At 43.1% G+C, this 17,724-nt stretch overlaps 1 protein-coding gene across 1 annotated transcript in view; it reads left to right on the plus strand.

Moving 5' to 3' along the window:
- Positions 1 to 17,724, plus strand: part of LOC106612781 (membrane-associated phosphatidylinositol transfer protein 3) — a 173,069-nt gene that overhangs the window by 580 nt on the left and 154,765 nt on the right. The window lies entirely within an intron of this gene.

The following is a 17,724-nucleotide window of genomic DNA, read 5'->3' on the forward strand; positions in this document are numbered from 1 at the left end:
CCTTTCAGTAGGCTCTCCGTTTAAAATGCAGCCCGTGTCCTCTGAGATGTTTGTCGATGTTGTCTGAGTATGTTTAATGTAAATTATTTTGACACATTTAAGGTGTGAAACCGTCATCCTGACCATTAACGGCGGGAAAAAGCGCGCACAAAATTTTGATTTGGACCTTGTAAATCCACACACACACACACACACACACACACACACACACACACACACACACACACACACGATATTATATATATTATATGAGTATTACAAATTATTTGGGCAAACCCTTCTCATTTCCCGAGAGACTCAAACGCTCATTAGTCTTTGTTGACAAGCATGCATTCAAGGAATAATTTGCATTCAAGGAAAATGTACATTGTTAGTGGATAGGCTATCATTAGTAGACACTTTTTGTCCTCACAAGTATTTAACAGTATGAAGTTGTGTGGTCTAAAAGTAAAAGTGGACACAGGAGTTAATAAGCAGGTTGACGTTTATTGTAATGAGTCTTGTCCTGGAGGCAGAACTGAGCTATTTCCCCTTAGATAGGCCAGCTGCAAAGTCAAAATGTGTCTTAATTTAAGGTTAGACATTAGGGTTAGCAGTGTGGTTAAGGTTAGGTTAAAATTAGATTTTATGACTTTATTGGTGTGCCAGTTAGTGACCACTCTGCAGAGCTGCCTCCATAACAAGATTCATGATGAAGAACGCTAAGCTGCAGGTGAGACAGTTAAATGAATGTTGTAATGAAGGTGTTATAACTGTTTTAACTGCATATTTTCATCATACTTGGTTTGTATCCAGTTGATCAGCATGGGGTTCAGTACCATACTGACAGGGGAGGACTGGGACCAGAAATCAACCCTGGGATTTCTAACAAATCGGCCCATTTCTTTCCTTGAGGCCCCCAAACCAGCCTATTTATTTCCTCAAGGCCCCCACACCAGCCTATGTATTTCATCAAGGCCCCCACACCGACCAATTTTTTTTCCTTGAGGCCCCTATTATTTATCAAATAATGGTAATTTTGCACCAAAAAAATGTCCGCAATGTCAGATGGCCAGTCTACCCCTGCTTACTAAATCACCAATTGATACAATTGAAAGGAATACAATGTATCGAGGCTGCTATTTAGCATTCCAGAGGGACATGTGTTCTGTTGATTATGGAAATTGATAGCCTATTCATGATTCAGTGCATTTAATGAAATATTAAAAATTCAATGGAGACTAGAGTTGGTTCACCTTTTGTAATGACATTCAGCATTCCACCTTCTCAATCACCTTCCATTGCACCTTGATAAGCCTTATGGAAGGTGATGAAGGTGGCAAGGGAAGGTGATTGAGACGGTGGAATGCGAAATAAATTTAGCAGTTTAATGAATGTGTTTGAGGTAAAGGTAAAAACCCAAGAAAGTATCTTGACTGTGTGTAAAATAGTTGGGCCCATCTTTGGTCTAATGAGTTTAATGAGATAATGTTCGCATGACAGATTGTGTGCTGTCCAGCTCTATAGTGACTTCATCAACACATGAAGCAATGGGCTTTGGACAGCATGGGTTGTGTGAGTGTGTCCCAAATTACACCCATTTCCCTATATAGTGCACTACTTTAGACCAGGGCCACTGGGGATCTGGTCAAAACTTGTGCACTATGTAGGGAATATAGGATGTAGACCATGTCAGATGTTGTCAAACTTTCCTCAAAGTAGAGTGATAAAAGATTGAGCGTCTGGTGAGTTCTTTAGAGTGACCCAGTCAGACCATCCTACTTTCAAATTCATCATAGCGCTCTCTCTGACAGCATTAGTTATGCTTTTTGAATTGTTTTGATATTTCATGCCTGTTCCATTATATATTTAACCTCGACTCGGGAGACGTGACATACATTGGTTCTTTTTGTGGGATGAATGATAATAAAATACCCATTAAGCTCTTATCATCCAGTCTCAGTAAGTCATGCAGTATCAAATTATGCATGACTGTTGGTGGTGCCCAACGTCTCTTTTCGTTGTGCCCAACAACAATCATTTTGTTATAGGGGTGCAATGATTTGTTATGGAGGTAATTAAAACCATGAATTCAAGGTAACAAGTTATTGAGGTTAGTCTCATTTATCTGATAGTCTGCTGATTGGACCGTGATCTCATGAACTGAACACCAGAGACAGAATTAAAGTGCATACAATAAGGCCAAGTTACGGTCTTACCTAGTCTCGTTCACCAAGCCAGCTCCCTCTTGCCTAGGGATGTGGCTACTTTTTACCAGGCTTTTTGATAATGTCATTAAGATAGCCCTGAAATTAGTTTGACAATACCATTTTAAGAATCTCCTTCAACACCTGCCTTACAAGAGGGAGGCTAATGTCCAACCAGGGGGTACAAGTATCACGTTTAAGGTAAGACCCAAATGCAGACTGTGACAAAGTAACAATGTTTATTACAGCAACAGGCAAACATCAAGGCAGGCAGGGGTCGATAATCCAGAGTAGGGGGCAAAGGTACAGGATGGCAGGCAGGCTCAGGTCAGGCAGAGGTCGGTAATCCAGAGTAGTGGGGCAAAGGTACAGGACAGCAGGCAGGCTCAGGGAGGGCAGAAAGGTCAAAACAGGAACAAACGAGAGACAGGAGCAGAGGGAAAAATGCTGGTAGGCTTGACGAAACAAAACAAACTGGCAACAGACAAACAGAACACAGGGGATAATGGGGCAGATAGGCGACACCTGGAGGGGGATGGAGACAAACACAGGGTGTGACAGTACACCCCCCCCCCCCAGCACCTCTCCTCCGGGCCATAACCCTCCCAGTCAACCAGGTACTGGAATCCCCTGCCCCGAGGTCGAAGGAGGTCCCGGCTTCCGGGGATGTAGCCGCGGGGCTATTGCGGCGCGCCAAACATCTGGCATGTCCTTCTTGGATACCAGTCGGTGCTGCGGAAGCGAAGTGTACTTGACCGGCAGTACCGCGATACAGACAACTCCGTGTGTCAAGTCCGCGGACGTGGTCAGCTGGAGACAACCTAACCCTGCATCAGCTCGGGAAGAGGTGAATCGGCAGTCTTCAGAGGCTCTTGGAGGAACTCGGGTAAGCTCGGGTCCTCTCGGGGACGTAGACGCCGGGAACTTCCGGAGTTCATCAGATGCAAGCTGGGATCCTTGAGTGAGCGATTGGGACCGCTATCAGACCTCTTCTCCCTCCTACGTTCCCATATCTTACCGTCGATCCGGATGGTTAAGATGAGTGAGTTGAGATCCGTCGGTAGTTCCCAGGCTGCAAGCTCGTCCTTCACTTCCTCCGATAATCCATGCAGGAACATGTCGAACAGCGCTTCCGGGTTCCAGTCACCCTCCATTGCTAGCGTGTGGAAATCCACTGCATAGTCTGCCGCACTGAGGGAGTCCTGCCGAAGCAGCTTCCGGGCAGTCTCTCTCCCAGACTCTGGAAGCTCAAACCTTTTTCACCTCCGCCATGAATCCCTCCAGACTGAAGCATATGGCCGACTGTTGTTCCCAAATGTCCGTAGCCCAGGCGAGGGCCCTCCCGGACATCAGCGTGATGAGGTATGCTATCTTAGAGCGGTCCGAGGGCAAGGAAGGCTGCAGCTCCATGACGAGGGAACACTGAGCAAGAAACGCCCGACAGGTGCCCGAGTCTCCATCAAAGCGCTCCGGGGAGGTAAGGCAGGCTCAGGGTCAAGGCAGGCGGAAAGGTCAAAACCGGGAAAAACAGAAACGAATGAGAGACAGGCGCAGAGGTGAAAACCGCTGGTAGGCTTGCCGAAACAAAACGAACTGGCAACAGACAAACAGAGAACACAAGTATAAATACACAGGGGATAATGGGGGAAGATGGGCGACACCTGGATGGGGGTGGAGACAAGCACAAAGACAGGTGAAACTGATCAGTGTGTGACAACAGGAAGTACACAACGGCTTTCAGATGTGATAATATAAATACCACAAAAAAGGGAGACTTCCAAATGCACTTGAACAAAATAGCTTGCTAGAGTAACATGCACTTACGCCACTGACTGCTGACTGAAACACAGTGTGTGTGTCCCCCAAATTACACCCTATTCTCTTTATAGTGCACTACCTTTGACCAGGGCTCTGACCAAAAGAATAGGGTGACATTTGGGACACATACACAATGACAGTATATTTTGAACCAGCCCAGGTGTTAGGAGAGGAAGCTCAGCTCTGTATAGTAGAAATCTATCCAGATCACATGCCAGCCATGTCCCAATTGCATCTGCTAATTTATTGAATCAGCTCAATTAGCAGTTGATTCGATGAGTAAAGAGAGACACAATGGAAGGGAATGAAAGTGAGAGACAGAGAGCGAGAGCGTTAGATAGATAAATAGATAGATAGATACATTTTAAGAGCACATAAACCACTGGGAAAAAACTGATTGAATCGATATTGTTTCCACATCATTTCAACAAAATAATTCAATATGATGTCGTTGCATCAACATGGAAAACTGATTGAATTTGCAACAAGCCATCAACGTAATGGAATTTCATATTTATTCACCCAACTTTTAACCTAAATTCAATGACATGGTGAAATGTTTTGTTGAATTGACGTTAGTTGATAACTCAAACAAAAGGAAATCAAAACTAGACGTTGAAATTACATCTGTGCCCAGTGGGAAATTTGTTCTTAGGAGGTTAGTAGAGTCCTCGGTACATTGTAACAGGAAGCTTTTCACTCTGTCACTAGTTTTGCAGTGCAGATTATTCATGGTATGCTGTAATATGATTGAGAGGAAAGTATTGCTCCCCAGTTTATAATTTACAAAAGATTTATTTGAAACCATTACAGACTAATTGTAATGTAAGTAGCTGTAACTGGAGACCTTTTTTCAGTTTGTCATAATAGTCACAATATGATGTGAATGATTATCCCCCACTGAGCTTAAGGCAAATCTATGGCCACAGCCATCATTCCAGCCATGCTCGCTGTTCTGCCAATTAAGATTATTTGAACCCTGCAATGTTTGGACATGCTGGTACAAGATTGATGGAAAACTGCAATATGTAGGGGTTACTGTTCCTACCGGCATTTCTCCATGATATATTTTAATTAAATATTGTTGCACCTTTGACTGTAGTGCGTAATCTCTGTGTCAGTGTGCTTTGTAGATAGGATCTTTTTTTATCATTTTAGTTTCTTTACAGTAAAACAACTTGGCCTAGATATAGACTTTATTGTAATCATTCACACTTATTCTTCTTATCTGCTTCATCGTTACTTGAGATCTGCTTTCTTTCATGACCAAAAAGCTGCTGGGAACCAGTAAGGAAAAGTCCTTTTTAACAAGAGGAGATGGGAACATCCATTTTGTTTTTAGCAGAGGCTCTACCAAACATGCCATATCATATGTACTTGGGACATGATGATACAGCATTTCTGTTTCAGCTTCTCCTTAAAACTTTATCTCCTCATTGAAGTGAAGGGCATCAGGGGTTTAGGGGTTACATGCAGTCTTTCACTCTTCAAAATCCACTTGATCAAGACCCTAGGTAGGAGATAGAAGGACACTTCAGGCAGGTACAGTGTCCTCCGTAATTATTGTTGTTTTGGCTCTGTGCTCCAGCACTTTGGATTTGAAATGAAGACGCACAAATATTATCCCCCCAAGACATGCAAACCTCTCACGATTACAATAACAGGAGAGGTTAGCATTTTTGGGGGAATGATATTTGTGCTTTTGTAACTCATAATTATTCACGATTCATTCAGGACTATCCGTAATCATAGTAGCATCCACATTAATGTAGAAGTGTTTAGAAACATATTCTATTCTTATTTACAATAAAAGTGATTGACAAATGACACAATACATTATTTAACATAAATTTATGTTGGGTACAAAATAATCTGAAACACAACCAAAACAAACAGCAAAGGCATCCAACAAGTTTATAGAGTCAGGAAAGTCAGTAACCAATACACGCATTCAGTCAGGAAAGCAAAAGCTAACTTTTTCAAATAGAAATTTGCATCCTGTAGCTCTAACTCCAAAAAGTTTTGAGACACTGTAAAGTCCATGGAGAATAAGAGCACCTCCTCCCAGCTGCCCACTGCACTGAGGCTAGGAAACACTGTCACCACTGATACATCCACGATAATTGAGAATTTCAATAAGAATTTCTCTACGGCTGGCCATGCTTTCCTCCTGGCTACCCAAATCCCGGCCAACAGCTCCGTACCCCCCACAGCTACTTGCCCAAGCCTCCCCAGCTTCTCCTTCACCCAAATCCACATAGCAGATGTTCTGAAAGAGCTGCAAAACCTGGACCCGTACAAATCAGCTGGGCTAGACAATCTGGACCCTCTCTTTCTAAAATTATCCGCCATCATTGTTACAACCCCTATTACCAGTCTGTTCAACCTCTCTTTCGTATCGTCCGAGATCCCTAAAGATTGGAAAGCTGCTGCGGTCATCCCCCTCTTCAAAGGGGGTGACATTCTAGACCCAAACTGTTGTAGACCTATATCCATCCTGCCCTGCCTTTCTAAAGTCTTCAAAAGCCAAGTTTTTTTGTAACAGTATTTTTATTGGAGTTTCACAATTTTCACCCATATTAAGAGATACAACAACAAGGACAAGGCAAAAAAAAAACGCACTCACTTACACATATCCGTATGTATGCATGCACCCACACACACACCCACACACACCCACACACATACATACACACCCACCATTTTCCTCTCCCCGCTCAGCGCTTCTCTCACCCCATCCCCCCCATTGCGTCTCTCAATACATACATTTAATCAAACATGAACAGAGAAAAAAAAATAAAAAATTATAATAAAAATAAATAAATAAAATACAAAAAAATTAAAATACATGAAAATAAAGAGCTCAGTTTAAACCAAGAAGTTGAGTTCCCCACATGGAACGTACAGTGTAATTCTGAAATACATAGATCACCATTCTAAGAGAATCCTTGCAGCATAATAGCTGACACTTCAGGTTCTAGGTAATTTAGGTAAGGTTCCCATACTTTGTAGAACTGATCTGTCTTAGAATGCAATGTACATGTCAGATATTCCAGCGGTACCCATTCAAATAGTATCTTATGCCAATCTTTAATAGAGGGAACCTTATCACTAATCCACTGTAAAAGTATGTTTTTCCTTGCTGCGAAGGTGAGGATGTTGTAAAGCCTCCTCTTACCCACAGAAGTTACATGCCTACTAGGTAGACCTAACAGTAGAGAGACTGGGCCAATTCTAGATCGACCCCTAGGATCTTTTCAATTTCTTGCAGAACACCAGACCAATATCTTTGTATTTTGGTACATGACCATAAACAATGTGTTAGGGTGCCTGTATCAGTTTTACATTTAAGACATTGAGGAGAGGAGGAAGAGGGGCTAAAAGCATGTCTGCGATTTGGGGATATATGCAATCTGTGTATTATTCTTAATTGAATTGCTCTAGTACGATTACATATAGATATTGTTTTTGCATATTTCCAAATGTCCTCCCACATCTCTTCATCAATAGTAACAGACAGTTCTTTCTCCCACACTTGTTTCACCCTCTGTGTATCGACAGCGGAAAAGGACCTTAAAGCATCATAAAGCAGACTTACAGACATTTTCCTTTGTGGGAAAAAAAGCATTCTTTCAATGACAGACATATCAGGGTTGCCAATTAAGGTGGTGCTCTTCAGAATATAATGCCTTACTTGTAGGAAACGGAAAAAGTCCTGCTTTGGGAGTTGATATTTCTCGACCATCTGCTCAAATGACAATAAAATCTTATCTGCAAATAAGTCATTTAGTCTGCGTATGCCCTTATTAAGCCAAACGTTAAAGCCAGCATCCAGCAATCCTGGAGCAAAATCTGGGTTGTTAAGAATTGGGGTAAGAGCAGAGGTTAGTTTGAACCTTCCCAGGAAACGTTGAACTGACTTCCATACTTTGAGTGTGTTAAGTGTAATGGGGTTGTTACAATGATCTTTTACAGACTTGAAACTTGTGAAAAACAGAAGATCCTGTAAAGGGTATTTTGAAAGAGAAGTCTCAATGTCTAACCAAATAGAGGAGTCATCGTTTGTGATCCAGTCTGAAATATAACATAGGTGGGCACACCACTGATAGAACCTGATATTGGGCAGATCCAAGCCACCCATAGAATTTGGCAGCTGCAATATTGCCATCTTAAGTCTTGGCTTGCGTTTACTCCATATAAAGGAACTTAGCCATCCATTTACATCCTTTATTACCTTATTGGAGAGTAATACTGGGATCATTTGGATTGGGTAGAGTAGCCTAGGTAAAATGTTCATTTTCAAGAGGGATATTCTACCCAACCATGAAATCGGAAGAGAGTTCCAGCGCTCCAGATCCTGTCTTATTGTGTCGAACAAGGGAACAAAATTGGCTTTGTACATTTGTTGGAATTTAGGAGTTACAGATATACCCAGATACGTAAAACCTGAGGGAGACCATTTAAAAGGGAAGGGGGGAGAAGTATTAGGTACAGAGTGAAGGTTACCAAGTGGCATAGCCTCTGATTTAGTGAGGTTAATCTTGTAGCCTGAGAATTCGCTGAATAACTCAATAATATTAATAAGAGGTGTGATTGAAGTCTCGGGATTAGAAATGAATATCAGGACATCATCAGCATACAAGCTTATTTTATGGTGAACATCGCCAATGAGCAGCCCCTGTATAGCAGGCGTTGCCCTGATGGCCTCGGCCAGTGGTTCCATAACAAGTGCGAATAGGAGGGGGGACAAAGGACAGCCCTGTCTGGTACCTCTGTGTATAGGGAAGCTATTTGACCGTAGTCCATTAGTAAGGACAGCAGCCTGAGGGTCATCATATAAAACTTTCACCCATTTTATAAAGTTGTCCCCCAGTCCGAATTTATTTAGAGCAAAGAATAGGTAAGACCACTCCACACGATCAAATGCTTTCTCAGCATCTAGGGAGAGCACAAGACCATCCATAGCACTTCGTTGGTAGACTTCAATTACATTAAGAAGCCGTCTGACATTGTTACATGACCTGCGTCCCTTAATGAAGCCAGTTTGGTCTCCTTTCACAATTAGCGGCAGTGAGTCCTCTAATCTTGTGGCTAGAATTTTAGAAAGCAATTTTCTATCCACATTCAGAAGGGAAATTGGTCTGTACGAGGAACAAGACTCCGGGCATTTTCCCTTTTTGAGAATAAGTGATATGTTGGCTTCTCGCAGCGTTTGGGGGAGCTGGTCATTTGAAAATGAGTGGTTAAGCATATCACGCAATGGCTCAAGGATCAGGCCATGGAATTCTTTATAGAACTCACTACAAAACCCGTCCGGTCCTGGGGCCTTACCATTTTGCAGATTCTTAATTGCGGACAATATCTCTTCCTCGGTAATAGGGGCATTAAGGAGAGACCTCTGTTCTTCGGAGATAGTAGGGAGCTCAATCTTAGAAAAGAAGTTCTCCATTAACTTGGCTGCGTCATTTGGCAGTTCTGAGGCATAAAGATTTGCATAGAATTTCTTAAATGAGTCATTTATCAATTTATTTTCATATAAATGATTGCCATCAGAATCAGTAATAGCTGCAATTGACTGTGAGTCAGCTCTCTTTTTAGCTAGGTACGCCAAGTACTTTCCTGGCTTATCGCCATGTTCATATAGCTTTTGCTTGACAAATCTAATTTTCTTTTCAGCGTCCTGTGTTAGGAGGGAGTCCAACGTTGATCTAATGACTGATATTTCCTTTAATAGGGCAGGAGTGGGAGTTTCAATGTAGTCCTTCTCTTTAGTTCCTAATTCACCCTCTAGTGTTTTTTGCTTTTCACGCTTTTTCCGCCTCTTAGTGGCTGCGTATGACATAATCAGACCCCTGGCGTACGCCTTACAGGTTTCCCAAAGGAGTGAGGGGTTATCTGTTGATTGAGAGTTAATAGAGAAAAATGCCTTAAACTCTGTAATAAAATATGATGTGAATGTATGGTCTTTAAGAATGGTTGTATTCAACCTCCAGTGTCTTGACTGATTGAATGCCCCGTTGAGTTTTATGTCCAGGATCACCTCCGCATGATCAGATATGACTATGCTTCCTATCCTAGCGGATAAAACCGACTGCAGTGACGTCCTGGGCATAAAAAAGTAATCTATTCTAGTCTGACATCCATGAGGTGCAGAGAAAAAAGTGAACTCTCTGTTGGAGGGATGAAAAGCTCTCCAAACATCAGCATACCCCAGATCGTCACAAATAGCCGTAAGTGACTTAGCTTGAGGAGAGAGTGAGGCTATACCACTGGGAAGCTTATCAATAAGGGGGTTCAACAAACAGTTAAAATCTCCTCCAACCACTGCAGTGTCTGAGTTTAATTCTGAAAAGTCTAGAAATACCTTAGTGAGGAAGTCAGGGGGGTGGGCAGGGGGGAAGTAAATATTCATTATGGAAATGCTCTGCCCTTGTAAAGTACCATTAATTATAACAAAGCGACCCAATTTATCTTTCACACACTTCAAGACCTTAAGTGGTAGGTTCTTTTTCACAAGAATTGCTACACCTCTACTTCTGGATGTAAATGATGAGAAAAACACTTGACCATACCCCCCTTGTTGTAATTTCAGATGCTCCTTATCATTCAAATGAGTTTCTTGTAATAGGGCAATATCAATATTTTCTTTTTTCAAAAAGGACAGTATCTTCTTCCTTTTAATGGGGTTATGGCTCCCTCTAATGTTCCATGTACATATACGTAATCTGTTACCTGCCATTGCGCTTTGACCATTCAATATCCAGACTGAATTCTACTGTAAAAATGGGGTGGTACCTTTTTCCATGTGTTGAACTCTCCTCTATCTCACTGAGCGTAAACAAACGATATGAACCCTGAACTCGAACTATACTAAACCCAAAAATTAAACATGAAAAGATCCAAAAGGGGGTTTTCCCACTAGCTAACATGCAGGGGATTTCAACTCTCCAATGTAGACTCTTAAGTCCGCATTGCCACTCAATAGCCTCATCCTTTATATATGTGGAAATTAAAATCAATAGAAGATTGAGGCTATTCCACCTAAAACCAAGCCTGGGCACCAATATAGGTTCACACATATCTCAGTCTGAGCTAAGGCGGCAGTTACTTTAGCAAGAAAAATAATAACAATACGAATGTCACTGAACAGGAGCACATGAGAACTTACACCCCTGTTTCATGATCAGATTAAAAATAAAATAAGACGTTATCCAATGCTGCGGAGGTGCAGCTTAAGGTTATTTACCCGAGAGAGTCAATAAACGCAGCAGCCTCTTCAGATGTGTAGAGTTTTTTAGGCGATCCGTTGACCATAATCTTCAATGTGGCCGGGTACAGCAGTGCGTAGTCGATCTTCATTCTCTTGAGTCGGGCCTTCACCTCATCAAACGCTTTGCGCCTTCGTACAACTGCTGTGGAATAATCATTGAAGAATGAGACCTTTGGACCTTTACGTTGACTACCATCAGAACCGATGTTTCTAGCCGCATCCATGACGCGCTGCTTGTCGGTAAAGTTGTGGAACTTTATAACCACTGGTCGTGGGCGCTGATTGGGACCAGGTATCGGTGCTTGAGAGCGATGTGCTCTGTCTAGCTTCACCCGACCAGCCTTAGTGTCCATTTGTAGGTAGCCAGGGATCCATTCCTCAAAAAATTTTACTGAACGTGTCCCTTCAGAATTTTCCGGGAGTCCCACAACACGTATATTGCATCTGCGTCCTCGATTATCCAAGTCGTCAATGTGCTCCGCCATTTCGCGCACCTGTTTCTCAAGTGCTTTTATCTTAGTGTCCATGGATGTAGTTGAAGTTTCCACAGTAGCAATTCTTCCTTCCGCCTCATCAACACGTTTGACAACCCTCTGTAGTTCAGCTGAATGGCCTGCTATTGCTTCCAGGACCGTTCTTATCTTAACATCGATCACTTTAGTAATGTTATCCGTCATCCTTTGAATCACCAGGTCCATTGTGCCTGGATCTGTAATGCTGTTAGATTCGCTAACGTTAGCTAGCTCCTCCTGCACATCTACATGGATGGCGGTTTTGGTCGACTTCTTAGTAGCTCTGTTGGGCATGTTGTCGGGGATTTTTGAGAAATAGTCGCCAAGACTCATTGTAGGGTAACTTATTTAGCCAATTCTACCACTTTTTCAAGCTAGGAGATTAATGAAAGAATATAAATTTACGAATACCGCGTGAGCTCGCTGAAACACCGTGTTCTCTCTACGGCGCCATTTTGTTCCCCCCTCAAAAGCCAAGTTAATAAACAAATCACTGACCATTTCGAATCCCACCGTACCTTCTCCGCTGTGCAATCCGGTTTTCGAGCTGGTCACGTGTGCACCTCAGCCATGCTCAAGGTCCTGAATGATATCATAACCGCCATCGATAAAAGACAGTACTGTGCAGCCGTCTTCATCGACCTGGCCAAGGCTTTCGACTCGGTCAATCACCACATTCTTATCGGCAGACCCAACAGCCTTGGTTTCTCAAATGATTGCCTCGCCTGGTTTACCAACTACTTCTCAGACAGTTCAGTGTGTTAAATCGGAGGGCCTGTTGTCTGGACCTCTGGCAGTCTCTATGGGGCTACCACAGGATTCAATTCTCGTGCCGACTCTTTTCTCTGTATATATCAACGATGTCACTCTTGCTGCGGGTGATTCCCTGATCCACCTCTACGCAGACGACACCATTCTGTATACATCTGTGTCACGCCCTGACCTGAGAGAGAGGGTTTGTTTCTCTATGTGGTTAGGTCAGGGTGTGGGGTGGGCATTCTATGTTTGTATTTCTTTGTGTTGGGCTGAGTATGGTTCCTAACCAGAGGCAGCTGTCTATCGTTGTCTCTGATTAGGAACCATACTTAGGCAGCCTTTTTTCCACCTGTGTTTGTGGGATCTTAATTTTGTATTGCTTTGTGTGCCTACAGAACGTGACGGTCCTTTTTTCTTTGTTCATTACTTTTTATCGTGTTCTGAGTAAATAAATCACAAGATGAACATATTCCACGCTGCACCTTGGTCGACTCCTTTTGACGAACATTACAATCTGGCCCTTCTTTGGACACTGTGTTAACTAACCTCCAAACAAGCTTCAATGCCAAATAACCCTCCTTCCGTGGCCTCCAACTGCTCTTAAACGCTAGTAGAACCAAATGCATGCTTTTCAACCGTTCACTGCCCGCACCCGCCCGCCCGACTAGCTTCACTACTCTGGACGGTTCTGACTTAGAATATGTGGACAACTACAAATACCTAGGTGTCTGGCTAGACTGTAAACTCTCCTTTCAGACTCTCCTTCCAGATATTAAACATCTCCAATCCAAAATTAAGTCTAGAATCGGCTTCCTATTTCGCAACAAAGCCTCCTTCAAACATACCCTCGTAAAACTGACTATCCTACCGATCCTCAACTTCGGCGATGTCATTTACAAAATAGCTTCCAATACTCTACTCAGCAAACTGGATACAGTCTATCACAGTGCCATCCGTTTTGTCACCAAAGCCCCTTATACCTCCCACCACTGCGACCTGTATGCTCTAGTCGGCTGGCCCTCGCTACATATTTGTCGCCAGACCCACTGGCTCCAGGTCATCTATAAGTCTTTGCTAGGTAAAGCTCCGCCTTATCTCAGCTCACTGGTCACGATAACAACACCCACCCGTAGCACGCGCTCCAAATCAAATCAAATCACATTTATTTATACAGCCCTTCGTACATCAGCTGATATCTCAAAGTGCTGTACAGAAACCCAGCCTAAAACCCCAAACAGCAAGCAATGCATGTGAAAGAAGCACGGTGGCTAGGAAAAACTCCCTAGGAAAAACTCCCTAGAAAGGGAAAAAACCTAGAAAGAAACCTAGAGAGGAACCAGGCTATGAGGGGTGGCCAGTCCTCTTCTGGCTATGCAGGGTGGATATTATAACAGAACATGGTCAAGATGTTAAAATGTTCATAAATGACCAGCATGGTCAAATAATAATAATCATAGTAGTTGTCGAGGGTGCAACAAGCACGTCCGGTGAACAGGCCAGGGTTCCATAGCCGCAGGCAGAACAGTTGAAACTGGAGCAGCAGCACGGCCAGGTGGACTGGGGACAGCAAGGAGTCATCATACCAGGTAGTCCTGAGGCATGGTCCTAGGGCTCAGGTCCTCCGAGAGAAAGACAGAAAGAGAGAAAGAGAGAATTAGAGAGAGCATATTTAAATTCACACAGGACACCGGATAAGACAAGAGAAATACTCCAGATGTAACAGACTGACCCTAGCCCCCCGACACATAAACTACTGCAGCATAAATACTGGAGGCTGAGACAGGAGGGATCAGAAGACACTGTGGCCCCATCCGATGATACCCCCGGACAGGGCCAAACAGGCAGGATATAACCCCACCCACTTTGCCAAAGCACAGCCCCTACACCACTAGAGGGATGTCTCCAACCACCAACTTACCGTTCTAAGACAAGGCCGAGTATAGACCACAACGATCTCCGCCATGGCACAACCCAAGGGGGGCGCCAACCCAGACAGGAAGACCACTATAGTGACTCAACCCACTCACGTGACGTACCCCTCCCATGGACGGCATGGAAGAACACCAGTAAGCCAGTGACTCAGCCCCTGTAAAAGGGTTAGAGGCAGAGAATCCCAGTGGAAAGAGGGGAACCAGCAAGGCAGAGACAGCAAGGGCGGTTCGTTGCTCCAGCCTTTCCGTTCACCTTCACACTCCTGGGCCAGACTATACTTAATCATAGGACCTACTGAAGAGACAAGTCTTCAGTAAAGACTTAAAGGTTGAGACTGAGTCTGCGTCTCTCACATTGGTAGGCAGACCATTCCATAAAAATGGAGCTCTATAGGAGAAAGCCCTACCTCCAGCCGTTTGCTTAGAAATTCTAGGGACAATTAGGAGGCCTGCGTCTTGTGACCGTAGCGTACGTGTAGGTATGTACGGCAGGACCAAATCGGAAAGATAGGTAGGAGCAAGCCCATGTAATGCTTTGTAGGTTAGCAGTAAAACCTTGACATCAGCCCTTGCCTTAAAAGGAAGCCAGTGTAGGGAGGCTAGCACTGGAGTAATATGATCAAATTTTTTGGTTCTAGTCAGGATTCTAGCAGCCGTATTTAGCACTAACTGAAGTTTGTTTAGTGCTTTATCCGGGTAGCCGGAAAGTAGAGCATTGCAGTAGTCCAGCCTAGAAGTAACAAAAGCATGGACTAATTTTTCTGCGTCATTTTTGGACAGAAAGTTTCTGATTTTTGCAATGTTACGTAGATGGAAAAAGCTGTCCTTGAAACAGTCTTGATATGTTCTTCAAAAGAGAGATCAGGGTCCAGAGTAACGCTGAGGTCCTTCACAGTTTTATTTGAGACGACTGTACAACCATCCAGATTAATTGTCAGATTCAACAGAAGATCTCTTTGTTTCTTGGGACCTAGAACAAGCATCTCTGTTTTGTCCGAGTTTAAAAGTAGAAAGTTTGCAGCCATCCACTTCTTTATGTCTGAAACACAGGCTTCTAGCGAGGTCTATTTTGGGGCTTCACCATGTTTCATTGAAATGTACAGCTGTGTGTCGTCCGCATAGCAGTGAAATTTAACATTAAGTTTTCGAATGACATCCCCAAGAGGTAAAATATATAGTGAAAACAATAGTGGTCCTAAAACGGAACCTTGAGGAACACCGAAATTTACAATTGATTTGTCAGAGGACAAACCATTCACAGAGACAAACTGATATATTTCCGACAGATAAGATTTAAACCAGGCCAGAACTTGTCCATGTAGACCAATTTGGGTTTCCAATCTCTCCAAAAGAATGTGGTGATCGATGGTATCAAAAGCGGCACTAAGATCTAGGAGCACGAGGACAGATGCAGAGCCTCGGGCTGACGTCATTAAAAGGTAATTTACCACCTTCACAAGTGCAGTCTCAGTGCTATGATGGGGTCTAAAACCAGACTGAAGCGTATATCTCTGCTCCAGCATGTATATCTCACTGGTCATCCCCAAAGCCAACACCTACTTTGGCCACCTTTCCTTCCAGTTCTCTGCTGCCAATGACTGGAATGAATTGCAAAAATTGCTGAAGCTGGAGACTTATATTTCTCTCACTAACTTTAAACATCAGCTATCTGAGCAGCTAACCGATCGCTGCAGTTGTACATAGCCCATGTAAATAGCCCACCCAATCTACCTACCTCATCCCCATATTGTTTTTATTTACTTTTCTGCTCTTTTGCACACCAGTATTTCTGCTTGCACATCCCCATCTATTTGTCTATCACTCCAGTGTTAATTTGCTAAATTGTAATTACTTCGCTACTATGGCCTATTTATTGCCTTACGTCCTCACGCCATTTGCACACACTGTATATAGACTTTCTTTTCCCCCCTATTTTTTTAAATTGTTTTATTGACTGTACGCTTGTTTATTCCATGTGTAACTCTGTGTTGTTGTTTGTGTCACACTGCTTTGCTTTATCTTGGCCAGGTCGCAGTTGTAAATGAGAACTTGTTCTCAACTAGCCTACCTGGTTAAATAAAGGTGAAATAAAAAAATAAATAAAAAGGAAAGAGTCATAAGCTTGATGTAATCGTTGTGTGCTAAGAATATGGGACCAAATACGAAACATTTGACTACTTTAATACAAATGTTTTGCATGTCAGCAATCAAGTTTTCAAGATATTTAACTTTCAAAATACAGAAATACAGCCAGGATTTTCCATCAACATTGGAATAATCAAACAAATACCTAAAGATACACTAACCACTGCATTCGAAAAGTATTCCGACTCCTTGACTTTTTCCACATTTTGTTATGTTACAGCCTTATTCTAAAATAGATTAAATATGTTTTTTCCCTCATCAATCTACACACAATACCCTATAATGACAAACTGAAAACAGGTTTTTAGAAATTTGGTGCGTGCCCAGTCCCCTCCTGTTCTCCCTGTTCACCCAAGACTGCGTGGCCAAGCACGACTCCAACACCATCATTAAGTTTGCTGACAACACAACAGTGGTTGGCCTGATCACCGATAATGATGAGACAGCCGATAGGGAGGAGATCAGAGACCTGGCAGTGTGGTGCCAGGACAACAACCTCTCCCTCAATGTAAGCAAGACAAAGGAGCTGATTGTGGACTGTAAGAAAAGGTGGTCCGAACAAGTCCCCATTAACATCGACAGGGCTGAAGTGGGGCGGTTCGAGAGTTTCATGTTCCTTGGTGTCCACATCACCAACGAACTATCATGGTCCAAACACACCAAGACAGTCGTGAAGACGGCACGACAAAACCTTTTCCCCCTCAGGAGACTGAAAAGATTTGTCATGGGTCCCCAGATCCTCAAATAGTTTTACAGCTGCACCATCGAGAGCATCCTGACCGGTTGCATCAACGCCTGGTATGGCAACTGCTCGGCATCCGACCTATATACTAGGCGTTGTCAGAGGAAGGCCCAAAAAATTGTCAAAGACTCCAGTCACTCAAGTCATAGAATGTTCTCTCTGCTAATGCACGGCAAGTGGTACCGGAGTGCCAAGTCTAGAACCAAACAGCTTCTACCACAAGCCAGAGAACTGCTGAACACTTAATCAAATGGCCACCCGGACTATTTACATTGACCCCCCCTCCCTTTATTTCTACACTGCTGCTAGTCACTGTTTATTATCTATGCATACTCACTTTACAAATTACCTTGACTGACCTGTA

Source organism: Salmo salar, chromosome 09 (assembly GCF_965601325.2).
Source record: "Salmo salar chromosome 09, fSalSal1, whole genome shotgun sequence".
Classification (NCBI taxonomy): domain Eukaryota; kingdom Metazoa; phylum Chordata; class Actinopteri; order Salmoniformes; family Salmonidae; genus Salmo; species Salmo salar.